General features: G+C 39.1%; 1 protein-coding gene across 1 annotated transcript in view; it reads left to right on the plus strand.

Annotated features, from left to right (window-relative positions):
* TENM2 (teneurin transmembrane protein 2) overlaps nt 1-24402 on the plus strand; it is a 2274099-nt gene that overhangs the window by 1132054 nt on the left and 1117643 nt on the right. Inside the window, exon 5 of the mRNA XM_050962494.1 lies at nt 9559-9609. The gene's annotated coding sequence lies outside the window, so the exon portion shown is untranslated. The remainder of the gene's footprint in view (nt 1-9558; nt 9610-24402) is intronic.

Genomic DNA, 24402 nt, shown 5'->3' on the forward strand with positions numbered 1-24402 from the left:
GGGCTGCAGGGCTAGAAACTGCAGGGTATACTTTTGAGTTTTTGCTGGTGCCTGGGCTCCATCACTTCCTCTTTGTGGATCTCAGAGCCCAGGCTCCAGCCCAAACTTCTACACTGCAATTTTATAGCCCCACAACCTGAGTCCCATGAGTCCAAGTCAGCTGAGCCAGCCAGCTGCAGTCGTGTCATGGGTCTTTTATCGTACCCTAAGAGTTTACTCTGAAAGCCAGTGTGCTTGAAGAAGCTCCAGGAGAAGTGAGTTTATTCTTCCTTTCTGACATTTTGATACATGTGGATCCTAGTGCTTGCTTTTCCATCATACCACTTTATAAAGCATCATATAGAGTTGGAGCTGATATCAACAAAAATGATGAGATGACTGGAGTTCAACAGGTAGGTCCTACTGCAATTATGCAGTCAGCAGGGCCAAGAAACAGCTTCTTTCAGAAAGTGATTGCTCTCCCCTGTTTCTATTGACTCCTCTAATATAAACAAATGCTTAAAAATATTATTCCAAAAAGATTTTTGTTATATATTTTCCAGGTGGTTTGATTTTAATTTTTTTAAATTATTTTGCACCCTCTTCTAAACTTCCAGTGTTGGATATTGGATGTGAGGGATCAGCAATCTGATCCATTATGTCAGGAAATGGGATATTAGGTTTGCTGGGACAATTGTCTGATCTGCTGTGACAAGAAACAAGATACTAATCTAGACGGACCGGTCACCTTACAGGCAAATATGATAGCGAACATACTGCAAACAGATTGGACATTAATAGGCTTTTAGAATGTGAAATTTCAACATTTGGATCAGTTGCAGAAGGATTTTATTAATTATTATTAACATATGTTGCTATGACAAAGAGCCTGATTTTGGAAAAAGCAAAAATGAGAAAAATAAGTTAATTATCTGACAATAGCAGACTTGCCTGACAGAAAAAAAGTTGTCTTCCATCTCAGTGCACAAAGGAGAGATTGAGAAGATTATTGGGCCACATTCTCTCTTGACATTCACTTGCAAGACCCCCCCTGAGTTCCGTGGGTGTTGAATATGTGTATTTGAGGGCATAATTTGGTCAGTTCATAGATCTGCATGAGTCAGAGAATATAAAATAGTAGGATGTAACAAATTACAAGGTACAAATGTTGCACCTGCTCAATTTCCCCTTTCTCTCCCTCTTTCTGAAGTAAAAAAGTTATAAACTAAAACAACACCCCTGCCTTCTGTTTGATTGCTGAGTAAAGGTTAGTGAAAGGGAAAAAATGTTAAAGTACATCTTCCTGGGGAGTAATTATGAGTAAAGACATAGCTACAATTTTTGTTTCCACAGTATCTTACCACCTGGTTTCTCTGTAAGTGACCTTGGGATTCTAAGATATTCACTCAGTGGTAGTTTGCCACTTGAAGTTAAAAATTATTTGCCTTCCAGCCATGGGGCTGGCAGCTTTCTTCTTCTTGTATAGCAATTGTTCCACTCTGACATTTATAGTACAATTGTGCTTCCATCCAGATTCCACTGTTTGCTATTTATTTGCATTTTATCACATTCATTTTAACACACAGTCTTCCACAGTCATTTGCAAATCCTCTGAAATTAGCTAAGAATCATAGTCATAATTTTTCAGCACGAATTGGACATTTACAAGTTGCTGAAAGGCTGTGCTGGCTATGGGAAAAGATGTAATCCAAGCACTAATCTTATGAGCATCCATCTGAATAACCACCTTCCATAGACAATGGAAATACCCTGTCTATAGGATTTCTGAGTAGGCTTTTAGATCCAGATTATCCACTGAATTCTGACCCCTTTTCACTGCCACACTGGTGAAAAGGAACCAGAAAATAGCCAGATCTCGGTCTGTTCTCCATTGGCTCCTGCCAGTGTGCCAGTTCCCATGCTCAGCCTTGGTATCAGGGGTAGGGAAGGTGCATGGCTGGAATGTTCCACACTCCACGTATGCTCTGCTGATGCATGATTCCTTGCTCTAACCCATGCCAAGGCTTAAAGAGTACAGATGTATTCTGAGAATCTGGGACCAAAAATTGGCTCTCTGATAGACTCATAGGTCAGAAGGGACCAATATGATCATCTAGTCTGACCTCCTGCACAAGGCAGGCCACAGAACCCTACCCATCCACTTTTATAATGACCCCTAACCCAGGACTGAGTTATAGAAATCCTCAAAATTGGTTTGAAGACCTCAAGCTGCAGAGAATCCACCAGCAAGCGACCCATGCCCCACGCTGCAAGGGAAGGCGAAAAACCTCCAAGGGCCCTGCCAATCCGCCCTGGAGGAAAATTCCTTCCCAACCCCAAATATGGCGATCAGCTAAACCATGAGCATGTGGGCAAGACTCACCAGCCAGCACCCAAGAAGGAATTCTCTGCAGTAACTCAGTTCCCATCCCATCCAACATCTCCCCGCAGACCATTGAGCAGACTTATCTGGTGATAATCCAAGATCAATTGCCCAAATTAAACTATCCTATCATAACATCCCCTCCATATACTTATCAAGCTTAGTCTTAAAGCCAGAAAAGTCTTTTGCCCCCACTACTTCCCTCGGAAGGCTGTTCCAGAACTTCACTCCCCTAATGGTTAGAAACCTTCGTCTAATTTCAAGTCTAAACTTCCTTATATCCAGTTTGTACCCATTCGTCCTCGTGCCTACATTAGTACTAAACTTAAATAATTCCTCTCCCTCCCTAACGTTAACCCCCCTGATATATTTATATAGAGCAAGCATATCCCCCCGCAGCCTTCTTTTGGCCAGGCTAAACAAGCCAAACTCTTTGAGTCTCCTTTCATAAGGCAGGTTTTCCATTCCTCGGATCATCCTAGTAGCCCGTCTCTGGACCTGTTCCAGTTTGAATTCATCCTTCTTGAACATGGGACACCAGAACTGCACACAATATTCCAGATGGGGTCTCACCAGCGCCTTATATAACGGTACTAACACCTCCTTATCCTTGCTGGAATTACCTCGCCTGATGCATCCTAAAATCGCATTTGCTTTTTTAACAGCCATATCACATTGGCGGCTCATAGTCATCCTGCTATCAACCAATACCCCAAGGTCCTTCTCCTCCTCTGTTGCTTCCAACTGATGCGTCCCCAATGTATGTCTAAAATTCTTATTATTAATCCCTAAGTGCATGACCCTGCACTTTTCACTATTGTATTTCATCCTATTACTATTACTCCAGTTTACAAGGTGGTCCAGATCTTCCTGAATAGTATCCCTGTCCTTCTCCGTGTTAGCAATACCCCCCAGCTTTGTGTCATCCGCAAACTTTATTAGCACATTCCTGCTCTTTGTGCCAAGGTCAGTAATAAAAAGGTTAAATAAGATTGGTCCCAAAACCGATCCTTGAGGGACTCCACTAGTGACCTCCTTCCAGCCTGACAGTTCACCCTTCAATACGACCCGCTGGAGTCTCCCCTTTAACCAGTTCCTTATCCACCTTACAACTTTCATATTCATCCCCATCGTTTCCAATTTAACTAACAGTTCCCCATGTGGAACCGTGTCAAACGCCTTACTGAAATCAAGGTAAATTATATCTACCGCATTTCCTTTATCTAAGTAATCCGTCACCTTCTCAAAGAAGGAGATCAGATTGGTTTGGCACAATCTACCTTTAGTAAATCCATGTTGCAATTCGTCCCAATTACCATTGACCTCTATGTCCTTAACTACTTTCTCCCTTAAAATTTTTTCCAAGACCTTACATACTACAGACGTCAAGCTAACAGGCCTATAATTACCCGGATCACTTTTATTCCCTTTCTTAAAAATAGGAACTACGTTAGCAATCCTCCAGTCGTACGGCACAACCCCCGAGTTTATCGATTGCTTAAAAATTCTCGCTAACAGGCTCACAATTTCACGCGCCAGTTCCTTTAATATCCTCGGATGGAGATTGTCCGGGCCCTCCGATTTTGTCCCATTAAGCTGTTCAAGTTTGGCCTCTACCTCAGTTGCGGTAATATCCACCTCCATATCCACATTCCCGTTTATCATCCCTCCATCGTCGCTAAACTCTCACTAGTCTTATTAAAAACTGAGGCAAATACTTATTTAGATATTGGGCCATGCCTAGGTTATCCTTAACCCCCATTCCATCCTCAGTGTATAGTGGCCCCACTTCTTCTTTCTTTGTTTTCTTCTTATTTATGTGGCTGTAGAACCTTTTACTATTGGTTTTGATTCCCTTTGCAAGGTCCAGTTCAATGCGGCTTTTAGCCTTCCTCACTTTATCCCTACATGTTCTGACCTCACCAAGGTAGCTTCCCTTGCTAATCCCGCCTTTCTTCTACTCCCTGTAAGCTTTCTGCTTTTTTCTAATCCCCACTCTGAGTTGCTTGCTCATCCAGCTTGGCCTACAACTCCCTTCCTTTGCAATGGGCAGAAGCTCAGCAAACAAACATTCTAGGCCTTAAAGTGTTTATATATGAAATATTTATAGACATATTTAGTAGAGCTTTTCACTTTTCAGTAGTTATTTCAAATCTCTCTAAGGTTAGCAATGACCAAAAGTTGTTCTCATCTGATGGTCAATATTATGTGGTGGCTAATATGAAATGAGTTTGATGCTTTCAGTCCAAGTCTCAGTTGATAAGGGTCCGTATCACACAAACCGCCATGATAGGTAGTAACCATTATTTGTGGCAGTGTTAGGAAACAGGCAAAGAATTGAATAGGCAGAGAGAATGAACCTGCTTCTAGCCTTCCCTTACCCCAGGAAAACTGGGACGAGTTATACTCATCAGTGCACAGAGCATGCAGTTTGGATTGCTGAAATCACAATGATAACACACCAATACAGACATTTTACTAGCTCTATAGTACTTGGTTCATATATAAAGATGAAAAGACAAGACATTGCTGATGGCCTGCAAATTTTTGATCCTGTTTAAAATAAGTCACAGACACTTTTCTTCAAATAATGTGGAGAATTAACCTGGTAGAAGAAGGAGAAAGTTTTACAGCCACTTATTAACCAAGGCACATAGCCTGGCTTGTGTGTTTTGGAAAAGCTTCAGACATACCGGCAAAAGATCAAGGCTTACATGGAAGCTTAATTTAATTTGCCATTTTTATGTTGGATTCTGCCTCATGACTATTGAGAAGAAGTCACTGATTGATGCTTTAAAGGAAAGTAATAGTCATTCCCCATAAAGCACAAATTAACAGTAAGATGCAGAAAATATTGGAATTCAGATTGGATGCCACTATGTAAGAATAGATGAATAACATGACAAATGTTTGCATGAATAAGAATTACTTATCTGTCTTTTAGATAAAGGCAGCCTATGCTGTGTAACTTAAAATAGAGTTTTTTTACAACAAAATTGGAGTTGTGTTAGTGTTTTCTGGAAATAGACAATGAGATAAGAGGAAAAACTTTTGAGTTTAAGCCCATCTGAAGATTGAATATAAAAAGAGTGTACAAAGAGAAGAAGTATTTGAGAATCAGCATAGAGGAAAATTAAAAAGATCTGAGGAAACAGCAGTAAAAGGGAGCTTGAAGACTTATGAGACTGACTGCACCATTCGTCTCAAGAATTTATCATCATTTTCAACATTGCCTCTATTTAAAAATCTGTGCAATGCAAAGTATTTAGAATCATTTTCCCTCTGGAATTTTCTGAGATTTGGTGCTTCAAGCACCAAATACAGCCCCCTTATAGTGTTTGATATAAATTCACACTAACAGTGCTCAGTAGAATTTTCCAGAAGTTAGTATCCTCTTCCGCACATTGCAAAGTTCACCAGGAATAAAATTATTGGTTGCCAATGCAGAGGTCATTTTAAGAAATTTTTGAATGGCTTGTACAACTCCCTACAAATCACTATTTTGCAGTTTATCCCATCAGAACAATATATGTATCAATTTCCATATCACGAAACCACATATCTAGCTATGATTTAAACTGTTCCAAATGGTGTTTTCATCATAAAGAAAGTGAGATGTGGTATGTCTATCCCACAATGGGGCAGAGGTGGTGGTTTACATAACAACACACATAAGAACAGCCATACTGGGTCATACCAGTGATCCTAGTCCAATATCCTGCCTTCCAACATTAGCCAATGTCAGGTGCTACAGAGGGAATGAACAGAACAGCAATCATTGAGTGACCCACCTCATGTCATCCACACCCAGATTCTGGCAGTCAGAGGCTAGGGACATCGAGAGCATGGGGTTACATCACTGACCATCTTGGCTAATAGCCATTGATGAACCTCTCCTCCATGAATTTATCTAATTCTTTTTTGAACTCTGTTATAATTTTGGCCTTCACAACATTCCCTGGTAACTGGTTCCACAGGTTAACTGTATTGTGTGAAGAATTACTTATTTTTGTTTGTTTGTTTGTTTTAAACCTACTGCCAGTTGTTTGTCATTGATTGCTTTTTCTATAGAGCAGTAGCAAAAACCATTGTCAGAGACCCATGGGAAAAAAAAAACCATTTTTTTGTAAACCTTTGGAGACCATGTAGATTATGTTAGCTGAGAAATATTGTTGCAGCTCTTAATTTTGTGGCCCCTGTGTATATTTACCTATTGTGCCATTTGTTGGAAAAATACTTTAATTTTCATTTTTACAAAAGGAAACACAGCTGTCCATTTTAACTAAACTATTATATAAAACAAAAGACTTAGAGATGCCATAGATTTTTATAAAGCAATTCTCTTTTGTATTATAGGCTTATAATTTTTCTCAATCATTGTTGCTTGGATAATTGAGTATAGCATGCCCACCAATGGCACTGTATACTTTTCATCATAGACAAAACTATGTTTATCTTCTCTCTGTCTTCCATGCATCATTTTGAAAACTGACCCCTTGCTGCCTTTTTTCACTGGGAGACAATCACTGAACCATGAGGAAAAGAATGAGTCTTGTGTCTATGTGACATATAAACACATATACACATGCATAAAATAGTCTTTAGAAGTCCTTTCTTTAGGACAAGTAATTGCTCACATTCTCAAAATGATGTGATAGGGTAATCCAAAATAGTAATTACTAGCTTAAATTGAAATTGTTCTTGAGAACTTTATTTGGTATTTATAGCTGCTTTTATAAATGTTCACTGCATTATTGTTAGTGGATGCAATGGATAGCTGGTGCTGTTAGTTAATAAGGCTATTTTTAGGAGAAAGGCATGCTATATTTGTACGCCAGGCTCATGTGCTCAGTATGGTTATTTATGGAATGCATGCTATTATTATATTTCGAAAATTGATACACAGTCTTTTTTAAGATATGGTACATATTTGTTAGTAATCAAAGAAATACTGGGGTCATATCCTCAGCTGGTATAAATCAGTGTGGCTTGCTGAAGTCCTAGCATTGTATCTAAGGAATTAACCTTTCCTCTGTTTCTCTTAAGTTTTCTCTAAAATGCAACTAATTTTGCTTCATAAACCTGCTTGGGTTAGAGGTGTAGGTGATTTTTAGGAGGGAAGTGGTGGCAATACTGTGCCAATGGATGGAATCTTCCTGTGTTTCTAAGGATCCCAAATTACTGAAAAAAACCATCAATCTGACTTTTGCAAACACACTGGCCAACCTCCAAAACTATCTTGTTTTGGATGAACTTAAGAGACTGTATTTTCTTCATTTTTCAGAGCTTTGCACTCAGTTTAGATGCTTAAAATTCCTGTTACAATATTGCAGGCCCTTGGCTAATACTATCAGTAGAAAAGAAATATCCCAGAAGTGAGGATCACAAATATTATCCTGTGGTACTTGAGCCAACTGTGGGGAAAATCTGCATTAGCAATGTGAACACACAATACTTTCCACTTACCAGGCACCTTTACACAATGGCAATGGTCTTGACTAACTTTATAGCAGATACCATTCTAACCAAATAGCTCTTGCACTCCTAACCATCTAAGATATCCAGTACATACAGGAGGCATGCAGAGTAAATGTATGCTTCCTAGCCACCTAAGTCAAAATAAGTTGGTTGTTCTGAGTCTCTGTTGCTAGAATAAAAAGTTATCTCTGGCTTCATCCAGCCCTAAAGTACCTTTCCGTTTTAATATAGTTATATTTTAAGACTGTAAAAGATACCTTTGAGGTGTAATTGAATCAAGCAGCATTCAGGTTGATTAGACGAGTAAAATCTATGGATGTGTCTACTTGGAAATAGCCGGCTAAAACACTAAACTAGCTTAACAGAGGGGGAAAAAGCTTCGGCTGGTATATTTCATAAAGTCTTAGTCATCAAATGAGGAAACCTTATTCATAAGCTTTCGGCCACATGGGTTCTAAGGCATTTATGGTTACTATTTTCCTTATTAGTAAATTCATTTTTAAAATGAGGAGCTTAAACTGTATATTCAAAAGAGTACATATCCTTAAGTTCATATCTGAGTTGTATATCCCTTTCCATAGTGCATTCAGTAATTTCAATTCACATATATAATATAAATCCATAAATAATATTCTATATAGTGGTATAAGCAGATATGAAACACCCATACTTGTTTATTATTATTTTTAGGGCCCGTACATTTAGGGCCTGATTTTTAAACATGCTAGTGAGGCCAATATGTGCAAATATGAACACAATTACTGTAATAGAATGTGTAAACCACAATACTTACCTGTTCAAATATGTAATTATCTAATTTGCATGCACAGTCACAGTAACTGACAGTGCAAATTGAGTGTACAAATGTGCATGCTAGTTTTGTATCTTTTAAAAAAAATTTTAAAAATCAGATAGTCTTGCTTTTAGAAGAGTAAAGTGTAATTCTTCTTTCTGAATCAGATATTTCAATTACTGAAAACTATTATAGGTTTGGAGTTGCTGTATTTATATGGGCAAATATTGAACAATGTCTCCATCTTTACAGTTTCCAGAATTTCTTAACACAGAGAAGCTAATTTCCTACAGCCAGTTAAGCTTTGCTACTAAGAAACAACTCTATGTGGTATCCATTAAGCCTGTGCAACAGGTGAAGAGGGAAAGAAGGAAAACAGTCAAGAAGCCACCTATTAATAGATGTAGGTGGGTGGGAAGGGGGAGAGGCAGAGCAAAAACAGCAGCTGCAACAGCAGCTGTACTTTCTGCCAGATCCAGTGTTTCACCAGACCCGTCAGTCTTTCCCATTTATATATACATTATTAATACAGTCATTATTTTTAATTAATAATGTATGTATAATAGAGAATACTGGTGGATCTGATGAAAACTCTGGAACTGGTGCCCGCTTAATATATACACACATTTCTTTCCTACTGGTGGTAGTATTCCCCATTATAGGCGCAGAAAATCTCTCCAAGTCAGTTAAAAAAATAAAATAAAAACACCTTCTAAACTGGGTTAACAGTGAAAGCATGATCACTGTATTTGCTTTAATCCTGCAGAATGTTGCTTTCTGTTTGCTGTGTGGTGTTTTCCTATAAATAAATGAATAAAGAATAATTCTAAACAAGAAAAGAGAAAAATTTGGACAGCTGGTTGATTTCTGTTCTGTTTCTTCCCCAAAACAAAAACTACAAATTAATTTTGTTTCTTTTTCCCAGTTTCTTGCCAGTGCTCGATCAACACCTGAGGGATCCTGAACAAACCTCAGAGTAAGTAATTAACATTCAAAGCCTCAGCATTCAGACACCTTTTACACTTTCTCTTGCTTCCAACTAGCAAAAAAAAAAATTCCAAACAAGCTTTTAATTAACAGGTGAGTTTAATTGATATGTAGGTTGTCTCTGAACAGAAAGGACCTTAGTGAGGAGGAGGGGAAAAGTCCATCATACTCACAGTTGAAGACCATTAATCCATTTGCACCTGGATGTTTTGAAGGAATCAATTTACTGTAGTGAAGAAAGGAGGAGAAAATCAAAAGGTTGGAAAGCAGCAGAGAAGGAAGAGCTCTGCTATAATTGAGTATGCTTATCAGAGTGATTTGTAACTTTTAGCAAGTACCCCAGTAATGCTTTCTTCCAGGAGAGAAATACTATGTAAGTAGTTATTGCATTAATGGGATATACTTGGTAGAACTCATATATTTCTAGGGTACCTTATAAGATTGGGCATATTGTTTGCTGACTAAATGTCAGCCTTTTAGCTGCCCATTTCAAAATAGGTAGATAATGGAAATGTCTAACCTATGCTTGTATCTACAAATGATTCTTGAGAAATTGATGGCCCAGCCTACAAGGCACCCAAAAATAATGTGAAAATACCAAGTAACTGAGCATATGAGAGAGTCATTTTCAAGTAAGCATAGGTGTACACCATTTGATCAAATGAAAAATATGATTGTGAATAATGGGATGACTGTTCTGTGACTGGGCCCCCAGGTGCAATTCTGGATCTGCTAAATATCTGAGTGTACGGGGTTGTTTATTTGTTAAATATAGAAATAAATGAGAGGCTAAAATTTCAGAAAAGAGAAAATGTTAGTACATTATTCAGCTCCTCATCAAAGGTGGTAACTTGCATGCATTTTGTGAAAGAAAGAGCAGCATCATAATATATACAGGACTGAAAACTTTTTAATGTGGAAAGTTGCTGTGTTTTTGAATAGGGTGTTCTTCCTTCCTATTCATTTCATGGCAACATTGAGTATTTGTGGGATTCTTTAGTTCTGTTTTTTAACTGTTGGCTTCAGAAAGTAGTCCAAAGAACCATGAATGCTGGTAACAAATATGTGTAAGTAGCCAAATATTGACAGAGACTGGACCATATTATCAAGATGTTTGCTCATTTCTAGTATGCATCTTGCTTACACATTTTAATACTATGGGCTCTCTTTGTACACTCAGAATAAAATCTGCACCAGGTCTGTCATACGCAGTATGACAAGCATTCTGGTAAATAGTTTATGTGTGATTAGGGCCCTGTGAGACATCTTTCTCCTTCCTTTTATGCCACCTGTGCTATCCTTACTCCTGTTGCTGAGTACTTATTGCCATATGTAGTCCTACTGAATTTACTCATGTGTAGATGTATTAAGTGGTCACCCGGTTAAGAGTTGTACGCACTTTAGGAGAGTTTTCTAATTGGTCTATGCAAACCCATGCATTAATATTTAGAAATTCTTGTTTTGGTATTAAAACAGGATAGCTTGTCTCTAGGAGCATTTAATCTATCTTTTAAAAATAAGTGGACTTTCTCAAACAGTGATGTCCCCATTTATCTTCCCTGAAAGATGATATTTCACAATCAGGTGCACCTATCATAATAAACCATTAAAATGACTCCAGCCTTTCAATGTATTTTTAGAATTTCATATTTCACCAAGTGTTGTTATATATAATTCATGGCAGTGGGATATGATGGGATACGACATTTATCTCATTTGTGAAGAAAGACCAAATAACTCACAGCTGCATATCTTCAAATAAATTATAATCATCCTCACTCACCAGCTTTTATTTTCTTATTTCTCTTCACTTTAATTTATGTTCTGTGAAATATTAATTCTCTTTTGAGAAACTTGAATGGTAGAACTGCAAATGTCTACATCCTTATCAAAGCACAAGGAAGTTCCAGGTTTTTATGCTTATAATTAAGCTAGTTGTGTATTTGAAAAGAGAATTCATACTGGACATGGAAATCTGAATAGGGGAAACAGTAGCCCTGAGAGTAGTAGGATAAACTGATAGTACAGAATTTTTTCTGAAAGGTATCCTCTCTTTCCAGATATTTAAGTTTGGGCCTTATCCCTTTTTCTACACAGGCACATAAAGTCATCTCTCTGTTTCATAAGTCAGCAGATCCCTTTTTCTCTCTTTGGGCCAGTCGCTAGCGGGCGACATCTCTCACATAACGTGTTTTCTAATTTTGGTTCTGTTGATGTTACTAGGTAATGATTTTCCTAAGGCACAGAGTGATAATGAACCCAGTTATTAATTTAATGCAAGGTCATTAGTATGAGATGTAGTGCTCTCCCGTGGATAGAGCATTTAACTGTAACTTAAGGAGAGCCAGGTTTTATTACTGGCTCTGCCATTGGCATGCTGTGTGCCACTATGCAGTCAGTGCCTCTCCGTGCCTCAGTTTCCACTTCTGTAAAATGGGAAAAATATCACCTCCATTGTAAAACACTGGAGATTTACTGATGGGAAAATGCTATATTTATTAAATCCTATTGAAATTATTTTCCAAAGCACCCAGAAACCTCTTATTAGGCACCTACCTACATCTTTAGGTGCCTACGGGAGATGTGGCTGGATGCTGCTGCACAACCATATTGATGATGCAGTTGACTCCAGCCTATTACACTGTACGGCATGAGATGGTCAGTGGGATGTATGACTATGCTCATTGTGTCATGTTGGACATGCAGAAGTTTCTCATGCTAATGAGAAATCTGAGTGTGTCCATTAGATGTTTGAGTTCCAGGATGGAACTAAGATGGAGCTGGCATTAGACTGACCTATCTGCCTCTGTGTATTCACTTTTGGCCAGTCTTTTTCACTGAGGTTCTGAATGTACTCGGCGTGCCACAGTATGTGAGCAGGATCCATGTCCTTTCTGCTGAGCCCAGGCCAAAAGGGAAAGAACTGGGCCCACTGTTGGTAGGGATTGCCAATATTGTCTCCCTAAGAGATGTCTCTCTTCAAGAAAGCTGTTGTGTGGCCTCTACTTATGAAACCATATTTGTCAGTGAAGATGCTGACATGTATTCACCTGGATTCATCCTTGGGGGAACATCATTAAGAAGCTAGTGGCAATTCAATTTCCCATGATTTCTGTCTTTCACGTTCACTTTAAAATTCCATCCTTTCTGGGCTGCATTGGATGATGAGATATCACCATGATATAATTGATCATGACACTTTATGGGGATATTTACAGTCATTATTTGGAGTATTCAGTTAAGTATTCTGTTCATTTTTGCTTGACAGGTCCCAAGGGTAGGTTTAGGCCAGTTGCCTTCCTGCCCAACAGCTATTTATCAAACCTCCTGCTCAGTGTGTATTTGAGGCTGCTTGGAGAGTTGGTGAGAAAACATGGACTGCTGCTAATGATCAGTTCTACATTTCCATCATATAAATTTAGGTGGTGCAGTGAAACAAACTACCCATTGGACTAGTTTCTCATCCCCATGGAAGCTGCTTCATGACACTACAGTGGTACAAACCTTAAAAGGGGTCTACCAGCTGGTCAGAAATTACCCTGTGCTGAAGAATTTCCAGTTCTTGAGACTGACATAGCCAGTTCTACACCAACCCTTCTGAGTCTCAGTTGTAAAAAGAGGCATGATCAAAGATGTGACTAGACTTCCCCTCTATTCTAGCTATCCCCAACTGCTGGAGCAGGTGCAGAGGGTCATTGGCAGCTGCTATATTAAAAAGATATCTATGCAGAGGTGCCAGGTGCCTGGCATTTAATTAATATTACATATAACAGCATTAAAAACCAGACATTCAAACAGGAAAAAATAACTCAAATCAACTCAGCCAAGCAGCTCCTTTCCACTGCCCAACATTCTGGTAACATACACTCAGCCCTCTCCAAAATCCCTGCTAAACAGATGGTGTTTGTAGTGTGCCCAGAAAGTCATTGAATTCAAAGAAGGGGAAGAGTTTCCAGAGTTATGGGACCTTCACAGAGAAGGCCCTGCCAGCAACCCAGACTATCTTATAATGAGGGAGATCTAGCTAAGGGCCCCTAATAATCCCAGCTGTGGCAGCATATCATGGAACATTTCTGAAGATGATCTAAATGGCTTTTGGGATTGACCCAAGGATCAGGGTGAAAAGGCTTAAAGGCACCTTTGTGTCCTCTTCCCTGGAGCTGGGCATCAAAATCCTATCCCAAAGGTCAGTCTCAATAGCTTTGTAAAACTGCAGAATGGCATAGGGCAACATGGCTAAGGCTTAATCCAGATAATACCATAGTGATATTGGTGGACTGGGCATCAGCAACTGGAGACTTGGCAGGGGTAATGCTGGCAATCTGGACAACTTCTTATCTTTCAGAGTTTTTTCTTTCTTATTTTGTTTAATTAAAAATATCTATTTTATTTTAACAAAACAAATATTTTAAGTATTTAAATCCATTTAAATAAAAGGATTTCACTGTATATTGAACAGTGATCACGGCTGTACATTGAGATTCAAATTAATGAATCGGACATTATGGTACTATCCACGGGGGCTCATTTAAAAGCAAGTGCATGGCAGAGCTGGGAACTGTCTTAAACACAAATGTCTGTAATGTCTGATTTCATTAATTTGTCCCTCAATATAGAGTAGCAATCATCATCCTCAATGTGCACCATCATGAAATACTCTTAAAATAAGCAGTTTTCAACTTTATCATAGGGTGAGTCATACTTTAATAGAGATTCTCACAGACCCCCTACCCCTACCATTCGTCATCGCATTACATCCCTGCAGCCTCTACAGTAATTGCTTTCATGGAAGAGTCATATTTAATATACAATGATTATATATGACATATTAGTTAATCATAGCATCACACAATAAATTAACAATAAACTAAAATCATTTGGCTACATAGTTGTCTTGTAATGCAGATTAGCATCCTGAAAGAAGGAAAGCTGGCATCAGATGATCAGCTAGCTCTCTAAGGGCCACCAGCAGTTGATATGTAGTAGTTAAACTAAAAATATAAATGGGAGGGGGGAAGAGGAGGAGGACATTGTCCAAATGTTGAAGCAGGATGAACAAAAAAGGAAATTCTTATAGATGCTTATTCCTTAGGAGATTTTAGTCATTTTGAGGTGCAATGATTGAATGTCCAAAGAGCAGGAGATAAAACAAGAGTATTAATGTTACTACTTAGATGAGATAGAAGTTAATCTACTGAATGTCAATCTTTACTGAGATCCTGTACAATTTTTAACATAGCCCTGTATACCACTGGCATCAGTCTGTACCGATCAGCTTTTTTGCAACCTCTCCCTATGGCAATGTTTTCTTTATATATGCTCATTTCTTTTATCATTTAGCATGATTAATGATCATTGATATTAGTGTGGAAGTGGGGGGGAGGCATATCGTTCCATTGTACCTTAATGGTTGTATGTATAAAAACCATCATATTAAAAGGCCACTGTAAAGAGTCTATCTAAATGCAAAAATCTGGACTGAGCAGGCAAGGAAAATGTTGCCTGAGTAATGTTAGGGTTTATAACCACAGCTGTAGGAATGTGTGTATATTATGACTAGTCCATAAATGTAGTGATAAGGATGATGATCAGTAAAGAGCCCATATATGTATGCTTTGTAGTCAATCCACACACTGTTTTCTGAGAGACGTGAGAGGTATTATCCTTATTTTTCGCATGGGGAAACCTGATACAAAAGAGTTGTGACTTGTCCACAGATACATAGTGAATGAGTGGCAGAACCAAGATGAGAATTCTTGAGTTCTTGGTTCCTATTTCAATGCTTGGATCGAGACACGCTACCCCATGCCATTTTAATATTGTTTCTATTCCATATTTACTACAATTCAGTTTTAACTTGGATGAATGTAGTGATAATAAAGAGTGCCTTTCAGCAGCGTTTGGACACTGCAGCCTACTGTTTACCCATAGAACAGCACTAGAGCAAATCTCCCCACACCACCCTTCAAAACAGCAATGAGGCATATTGGAAGGAACCACTTCTAGCTGTGAAACAGTAGTTTCTCTTGTTGGGCCTTTCCTTCTGAAGTGTCAAATATTGCCAGGGTTGCTGTTCTGGGATGTGATCAGGTAACTTTTATAAAACCATAGGTAAAATTTTATATGCAATTAAAAGACAAGGCCTCTGCCCCGTGGAGATCACAATCTAAATTCAGTGCACAGCGAAATCTCTCTCTTTCTAGAGAAAGAGAGAGAGAGTTTGCTGTGCACTGAATTTAGATCGTGATCTCCACAGGGCAGAGGCCTTGTCTTTTAATTGCATATAAAATTAGAGAGAGAGAGCGTGCGCGCTTGTATCGTGCAAATCACCGAACATCATCATCTTCATAGCATCATTCAGCCTCTATCAGCCTTAACTACATTTGAACAGTACATTACTCTAGACAGATACTCCATGAGTGTTATGAATTAAGATTTTCTTGTTGAAAAGCTTTACTAGTGCCTATTCTCCTAACCAATCAAGATGTGGCAAATTGTTCTGAGGTAAAATTTTCAAAACCTTCACTTAGGAGCCTAACTAAATCCTATGTAAAATCAATTTCAATTTTTATTTACCATTGCGAGTCAGTAGGACTTAGGCTTCTAAGTGAAAGGTATTTCCTTTATGCTGTATTAGTTTTTAAACCTTACACTTTTTTTATTTGGTTGGTTGGATTTTATTTTTGTTTGATTTTATTTTTCCTCTCACAGAGCTCCTCTGTGGCTGCCATTCAGTTTCCAAAATACTTACTGCCACTTCGACATCAGAGTCCAGTTAGCCATTTGTGGCCATTGCCCTGTCAGCAATCACTGAGGCATTACAATTCTCCTTAGTATGTCATATGTCATGGGGGGGGGAAAACATGTTTAAGATCTTATCTGGATGATAAAACACTTTGAAATTTCTATGCATGTGTCATAAACAGATAGTTAAGGGTTAATGTCTCTTTTACCTGTAAAGGGTTAAGAAGCTCAGGTAACCTGGCTGACACCTGACCCAAACGACCAATAAGGGGACAAGATAATTTCAAATCTTGGTGGAGGGAAGTCTTTTGTTTGTGCTCTTGGGACTAAGAGGGACCAGACATCAATCCAGGCTCTCCAGATCTTTCTGAATCAGTCTCATGTTTCAAATTTGTAAGTAATAGCCAGGCAAGGCGTGTTAGTCTTATTTTTGTTTTCTCAACTTGTAAATTTTCCTTTTTTGCTGAGAGGATTTTACCTCTGTTTGCTTTAACTTTGAACCAAAGGCTAGAGGGAGTTCCTCTGGGCTATATGAATCTGATTACTCTGTAAAGTATTTTCCATCCTGATTTTTACAGAGATGATTTTTACTTTTCTTTCTCTCTTTAATTAAAAGCTTTCTTTTTAAGAACCTGATTGATTTTTCCTTGTTTTAAGATCCAAGGGGATTAGATCTGGACTCACCAGGGATTGGTGGGGGGGGGGAAAGGAGTGGGGATGGTTAGTTTCTCCTTGTTTTAAGATCCAAGGGATTTGGATCTGTGTTCACCAGGGAATTGGTGAAGTCCTTCAAGGCAACCCACGGAGGGGAAAGTTTGCGAGGGACAGATAGTGCTCCAGACACTAGAATTCTGGATGGTGGCAGAGTACCAGATCTAAGCTAGTAATTAAGCTTAGAAGTGTCCATGCAGGTCCCACTTCTGTACCCTAAAGTTCAGAGTGGGCGAGGAACCTTGACAGCATGTCATCCAGTCTGAGTAGGTCCTCTTACAGAGCAGAAAAAAACAGCACATTACTATGCTTTCACTACCAGCCAGATGAAGATCTGCTGAAGTCAGTAGCAAAAATCCTATTGACTTTAGAGGTGCAGGATCTGGACCCAAGTTGCAGGGTGTTTTCTTCCTTTTTCCGTTTTTAATACAAATTGTTATATTACTTGACTGTCCTTGTGTAGAACTAAATAAGTCTTGCTCCTCTTTTGGATTTATCATTTTGAGTCCTAGAATCAATGCAGCAATGTATTGCCTATTCTGTGGTTTATTTTCGCATTACATTTTCTCTTACCCTCTGCGATGAGAACTACTGTAGGCCTAGGACACAATGATTTTCAGGGTTCCTTTTAGAAAGGCCACTGTATGGGTGAGCAAGGGAACAGCATGAAAAAGAATTGGGCAATTTAGTAGCTGAGGCTGAGCCATCCAACCTAGAGGGGAGCTGAAAATTTATGTTAAGGATATATAATAGTAGAGGAGTGACATAGAGGGAGGCGGGAGTGAAGAGGTGGGCCAAAAGAAGGAATTGTAGAGCTGATTGAGGATACTTGACTGTTATAGGATTAAAATGTTGCTCCTCTTTGATCATTAAACTGATACCCGGGTGTTGGGATCAAAGGGTTAAAAAAATATAAACTGGGGACACAGATGGGGTGAATCTGGTGCTTAGTATGACTATTTTGTCTCTCTCTTTCCCTTTTCTGTCTCTCTTTTATATTATTCAGTTCTGTGCATTAGATCTTCTCTAGTCTTTGAAGTCCTACCTTGCATGCTGTTTTTTCTTCAAAAACATTTTTTGCTTATCTGGAGATTCACAGCTTTGTTGCTGCTCTTATGTTGATGAAGCATTTTCTCAGGGATGTGTTTATTTTCATTCATATACCATTGTGGTCCTATTGCCTCTGTTCTGAATGTTGTTCCAGTTCTTAACAGCCTCTTTTCATCATTGCTTTTAGCATGTCCAATCCTCACACATCAGTCTTTTGGAAAGTTTAATTCCTCAATTCTTCAACTGATGGTATCGGAGCTATTTATGTTACTAGGCACAGCCAAAGAATTATAACCTGTGTGTTCTGTTCCGCCTCATGCACATGTTTATTAGTAAGTTAGTAATGTTGTAAGAAGTTGCACCAGCCATTCCCTGACTTGGTGTACAAAAATACAGTAGAGTAACTTTAAAATGTTTAAGAAATAAGCTTTCTACTTATGAAATTTTACTCCCTATTCATAGCAGGTTATTTTAGCTAGGGAACAGAGACTGTTAAACAAGTTACTACTTACTTGTTTGGGTTATTTTCAGATTTTGTGGAAGTCTTTTATAAATGGCAAAGTGCTACAGCTAAATGGTTGAACTAGAAATTTTACAGGTCACTAGAGTTTTTAACATCTCTGAAGATTCTGTTCAATGAAAACCCACTCCTAAACTTCTGCTCTTATGTTCTTTTTAAATAATTCTTTGAAAAAGTTCGTGTCATTGTTCCCAAGCCAACCATCTAATATTCAAGAACCTTTATGGCACTTTCCTTAAGTGTTTGTTTTGTTGTTTGAGCATTGGCATCTCAAAGCAACAAAGAAAATGAAGGTTCCAAAAGAGATTTAAAGATTCTACAAAACAGCTTGCAAACCATTTTAAAAAAACATACAAATAAACTTTAAGCATTGCACAGATAATGAAGTTAAGTAGTTCAAAATATAAATGAGTCATTGGTGTTGTTTTAGCAAACATACTGAGCTTGGATTGCTCATGATTTGGAAAGAGGATTGCTGATGATTTCAGAAATAGTTTAATACAACTAAAGTCTTGTGAGGAAGCCCAAACAATAGAAAATGGAACAGGTGTATTATCAGCACTCATTTTTAAGAGTAACCAAAAGTCCTGTGCTATACTTAAGTACTTGACAAGATGGACTGAGAGGTTTGCTTGTAGTTCAGGTACAACTGCAGGAATCTATAATTCATTAAGGAAGTCTCTCCCAGAGCTGAACAATGAAAGAAGCTAGTGACATCTGGAATCTATTGAAAAGTAATTATTTTGTATTTTAATCAACATGTCACAAATGCCATAAATGAACCCAGATAACCCTTCTGATAACTGACTATTCAAAAAATATCTCACTCATATAGCACTTGTAATCAGTAAATCTAAAGTATTTTTCAGAGAAAAGTAAAATATCTCACTTTTACAAATGAGGAAATTGATTCACGAGAGAGTTGAGGTGACTGACCCAAGATCATCCAGCAGGCCAGTGGCAAAGCCCGGAATCAAACCGAGGTCTCCTGAGTGATTTCTCTATTCTGTAGAATACACTACATCCCAAGAGATGAGCAGTGCTATTCTGATCATATAGCATACAAAGTTAAGCAGAAATATTTTGATCACATCTTGGAGAAGGTTACTCTGGACAAGATCACAGAGGCAGTATTAGCAACAAGAATTGCTGGTCTGTCCATGGAAAGCATTGACAACCAGCGTTGTTGGACATGCTGGCTTGTGAATTAGAAAACTTAAGCAGAATAAAGAGGACGCTTGTAAAGTAAAGACCACCATGAAATTCTTAAAGTTTCAAAAACTGTAGCATCCTCCTATGCTATATTTAGTCTACTCCATATACTTGGGAGAAAAGGCAGGAGGTTTCCCCGTGGCCTTCACCAAAGCAAATACTGTATTCTCAGGACTGAGGATAATAGTAGGGTCAGATTCATTTCGTGCCTAATGCTCCTTGAAGACCAAGTTCTGCCCTCAGTAAGAACCATGTTTGCGTGATAGAATCAATTTCTGCTTGCTATGTACCATAATATAATTGTCACCTGCCAAGACTCATTGTAAGGATGACCTTGTATCAACCATTGTTTTTGTGATTTATTATTGTATTTTCATTTCTTTAAAGTACTGCATAAGGGTTTAATCAAAAGCAATACCATCCGACACTTCCCCCTGCATGAAAATTTCATTTAATTACTTCTCTAGAACTAACTTGAGGAATTATAGTTTAGAAGTTTGAAAGATATTACATGGAAAAACCTCTCAGACATCTTAGTTAGTTAACTGGTCTTTGTTCAGATCAGAGTTCCCATCTGTTGTGTTATGACACATGACTAAACCAATTTCGTTTTTAATCCATAAAACACACTGTCAACCTTGTCTGTCTCTTTTGGTGTCATTGCTTGTTTGACTATGACTACAGTTGTGAAAAACTGAATAAAAACGTCTTGCATTTTTGTAGATGTTTTCTTCTATTTCCATATATACATTTTCTGAGAACTAGTCTTTAAAATTACTTTTTTACTTATCTTCATGACTCTAGACTTTGAAGTAATACTTCAGTGACAGCTGAACTGAGACATTTAACAGCTTCCTGAACAGACCTCTCTGTATTCTGTACCATACTAAAGGACTCCGTTGCTCTTGAAAATTTTATCATGTAGGAGGCTATTAAAGTTACGAGGATAGGCTGAAGCATGAATAAATTCTGAATCTTACTGATGATGTCATTATACTGGTCAATAAAATACATAGAAGCAAGGACTTTTCATGGCACTAGGATCAACTAACCAAATCAGGATACATGAGCAATTAACTCTTTAATTAAGACAAATGGGTGACATTAGCCCTCCTTTAAACCCTGCTCGTCAGCATTTACAAACAGAAAAAGACTGATGTCTCCTTCCCAATAAATGTACCTTTTATTTTTCTTTTGTTGACAGCACTCATTCTTTCCACTTTGAAAACAAATTCACTGGAAAACACTGCCAACCACAGAGATATAAACAGTTCCATTCAATCAATGCAATTTCTCATTGCTTAAAGATATCATGATTTTAATATGCTCTCTATCCAACTTGCATTCAATTTTTGCTGTTTTTTTTTAATTGAGAAAAATACGGTCTTGCTTTGCCCAAATGCAAAAAGCTCATTGTTTGATACTTTTGAGGCCATTGTTATGCAGTGTTGTTGTCAGCCATGTCAGTCTCAAGATATTAGAGAGACAAGATGTTTTGAGTTTATATGTTTTATTGGACCAACTTCTGTTGAGAGAGAGAGAAGCTTTTGAGCTTACCCAGAGCTCTTCCTCTGGGAAACTTGTTCAGGCCAGGTGTACACTACAGATTTACGTACCCCTGAGCAATGTAGTTATACCAATCTAACTCCAGTATCAACGTAGCACTATCTATGAGAGGGCTTCTCCCATCAACATAGCTACCACCTTTGAGGGTATGTCTACACTATAAAGTTATGTCAACCTAAGTTACGTCGACGTACAGCCGCCGCAATAAATAAAATGCTTTTGGATGTCCACAATACGCTCCTTGTATCAGCGGTGCATGCTCTCACCAGGAGTGCTTGCACCAATCTAAGGGCTTGTATACACTGTGACGTTATCAACAAAACTTTTGTCTTTCCCGGGTACTTAAAACCCCCCGCGAAAGCCAAAAGTTTTGCTGACACAAGTGGCAGTGTGAACGTGGCTTTGCCGGCAGGAGCACTCTCCTGCTGATAAAGCTAACACCACTCCCAAGGCTGGAAGTATTTTGTCAGCAAAAGTGCCAATGAAATACCACCAGAGAGCATTCACACATGCTGACTTTTAGCGACAAGGCTATGTTGACACAGCCTTGTCGCTTAAAGCTGCCTAGTGTAGACAAGCCCTAACTATCAGTGTGGGATATTGTGGGACGGCTTCCAGAAGCCAGCAACAGTCAATGCAATGCAACATTGTCAACCTAATTACATCAACATTGACTCTATGCCTCTCGGGGAAGTGGAATTATTAAGTAGATATATAGTATCAGAGGGGTAGCCATGTTAGTCTGGATCTGTAAAAAGTGACAAAGAGTCCCGTGGCACCTTATAGACTAACAAATGTATTGGAGCATGAGCTTTCGTGGGTGAATGTTCACTTTGTCACATGTATGTCATCCAATACGCCTGTTAGTCTATAAGGTGCCACGGGACTCTTTGTCGCTTTTTAAGTAGATCTAGTGTGTGAGTTACACCTGCAGGAGCAACATTTTGGTGTAAACACTTAGAGTTAGTCAACCAGACTCTGTAGTATAGACCAGGCCTCAGGGCGGTGGATTAAGTGCTCCGATGGGAGAAGCTCTCGTGTCTTCGTAAAAGTGTCTTCGCTAAAGCAGTATAGGAGGTGAAGCTGCAGCACTGTGAAGACAAGCTCTGAGTGTCACTGCTAAATACAAGATGGGACAGGTGTTTAGCATAAGTTAACACACATTTCAAGGGCCCATTCAAGGTGAAGTGGCCCATTAACACCTTTGCAGTCATGGGGAGAAGAGCTAGAGGGGGCATGTTAGTGGGTTATTGATTGTCGTAATAAGCCATAAATCCAGTGAGTCTATTCAGTACATGATTTTTAGTGTCTAGCAATGTTATGAATTTAAGCTTTCTTTTGAAAGTATTGTGCAACTTTCCTTTTGAGGATGAGGACTAATAGGTCATATGTAAAGTCGTGTTTTTGTGAAAAGTTCTCATTCATGGACCACCCAAATACCCTGAGAGAGACTGCTTCAATACATAAATAAAACCCACACCAACCTCACACCCCTACTTGTCATCTATCATCCCACATTGGAATACGTATAGGTTGTCCTCAAACACCTACAACCCATACTCAGTGGAAATCCCATCCTGAAAGAAATGTTTCCTGTAGCCCCTCCACCCCCACCTTCTGGCCTTCAAACAACCCCCCAACCTCTCCAAGTCATCATCGGAAGCAAGCTCTATACAGACCAGGACACACCCACTCAAAACGGCACCCGACCCTGCCAGAACAACATGTGCCAAACCTGCAGACATCTCTCCCCTGCTACACTGATCAGCACCCCCCACAATACACCTTTCAAAATCGATGGGTCCTACACATACCTAACATGACGTGATGTACCTTGTCCTGTGCACTTAATGCCCCAATAGCAACTATGTGGGTGAAGCCAGACAATCACTACACTCTTGAATGAACTCACCAAGGAAAATGATGAAAACCAAAACCACCATGTCGCCTGTGGGTGAACACTTTTTACGGAGCCATCACTCCGTACCTGATATTATCCTCATCCTCCAAAGCAACCTGCACAACACTGTCAAAAAAATTAGCCTGGGAGCTTAAATTCATTACTCCACTCATAGGTGCCTTGATTCCATTATATACAGCATTTACAGTTTGGTTCAATGGCTCTCCGCATCCCCACTATAAAAATTGTTCCAGCACCCTGACTGTGCTAAACATTAAAAATCATAGACTGCGTTTATGGCTTATTATAACTATCCAAACTCAGTAACAACTGCCCCGTCCCCAGATGCTCTCCCCTCACTCCCTTTCCTCCCTATAACTGGAGAAATGTTAATGGGTCACTTCACCCTAAATGGTTCCTTAAAATATGGTTAACTGCTTTTATGCTAAATCAGTGACTCTCAACCTATGGGAGGCACAGGAATGTGTAAAGGGTAAGTGTAAAGGTGCGAGCTGTATACTTTGTTAAGAGCTTGGGCTGGGACTGTCAGCCCTGGGCAGCTGGGTCTGGTACAGAAGGGCCATGAATACCTTGGGGGAAGGAGGCAGGATAAAGGGGCAGCTGGCCCCTTAGCCACCCTGTGCTGACAGCAGGAGCAGTAGCTGCACGGCACACTGCAGGGCTCTTCACTATCCTGCACAGAGCTCTCTTAGCAACTGTGACCCTTCAGACATCCATTGCGTGGTTTTTCTCCCCAAGTACTTAAAAACAACTGTGAAATCATTATCAGCAGCACACTTACAGTGAGAAACAGCTTACATGAGAAACGGATCCTTTTGTGACACAGGGAGAAAAGCGGACAACACAAGACAAAGTGAGGGCAGCAGCAGAGGTTCCAGCAAAACGCAGAAACCAAAAATATGACAAAGCTTATTTCAACCTGGGCTTTACATGGAGTGGGTCCAGCAATGCGCTGAGGCCTCAATGTGTTATGTGCAGCAAAGTACTGGCAAAAGACAGTATGGAACCCTGCACATTACACCAAATCTTGAAACAAAATATCCTACCTTGGTATCTAA

This window comes from Gopherus flavomarginatus, chromosome 7, assembly GCF_025201925.1.
Source record: "Gopherus flavomarginatus isolate rGopFla2 chromosome 7, rGopFla2.mat.asm, whole genome shotgun sequence".
NCBI lineage: Eukaryota > Metazoa > Chordata > Testudines > Testudinidae > Gopherus > Gopherus flavomarginatus.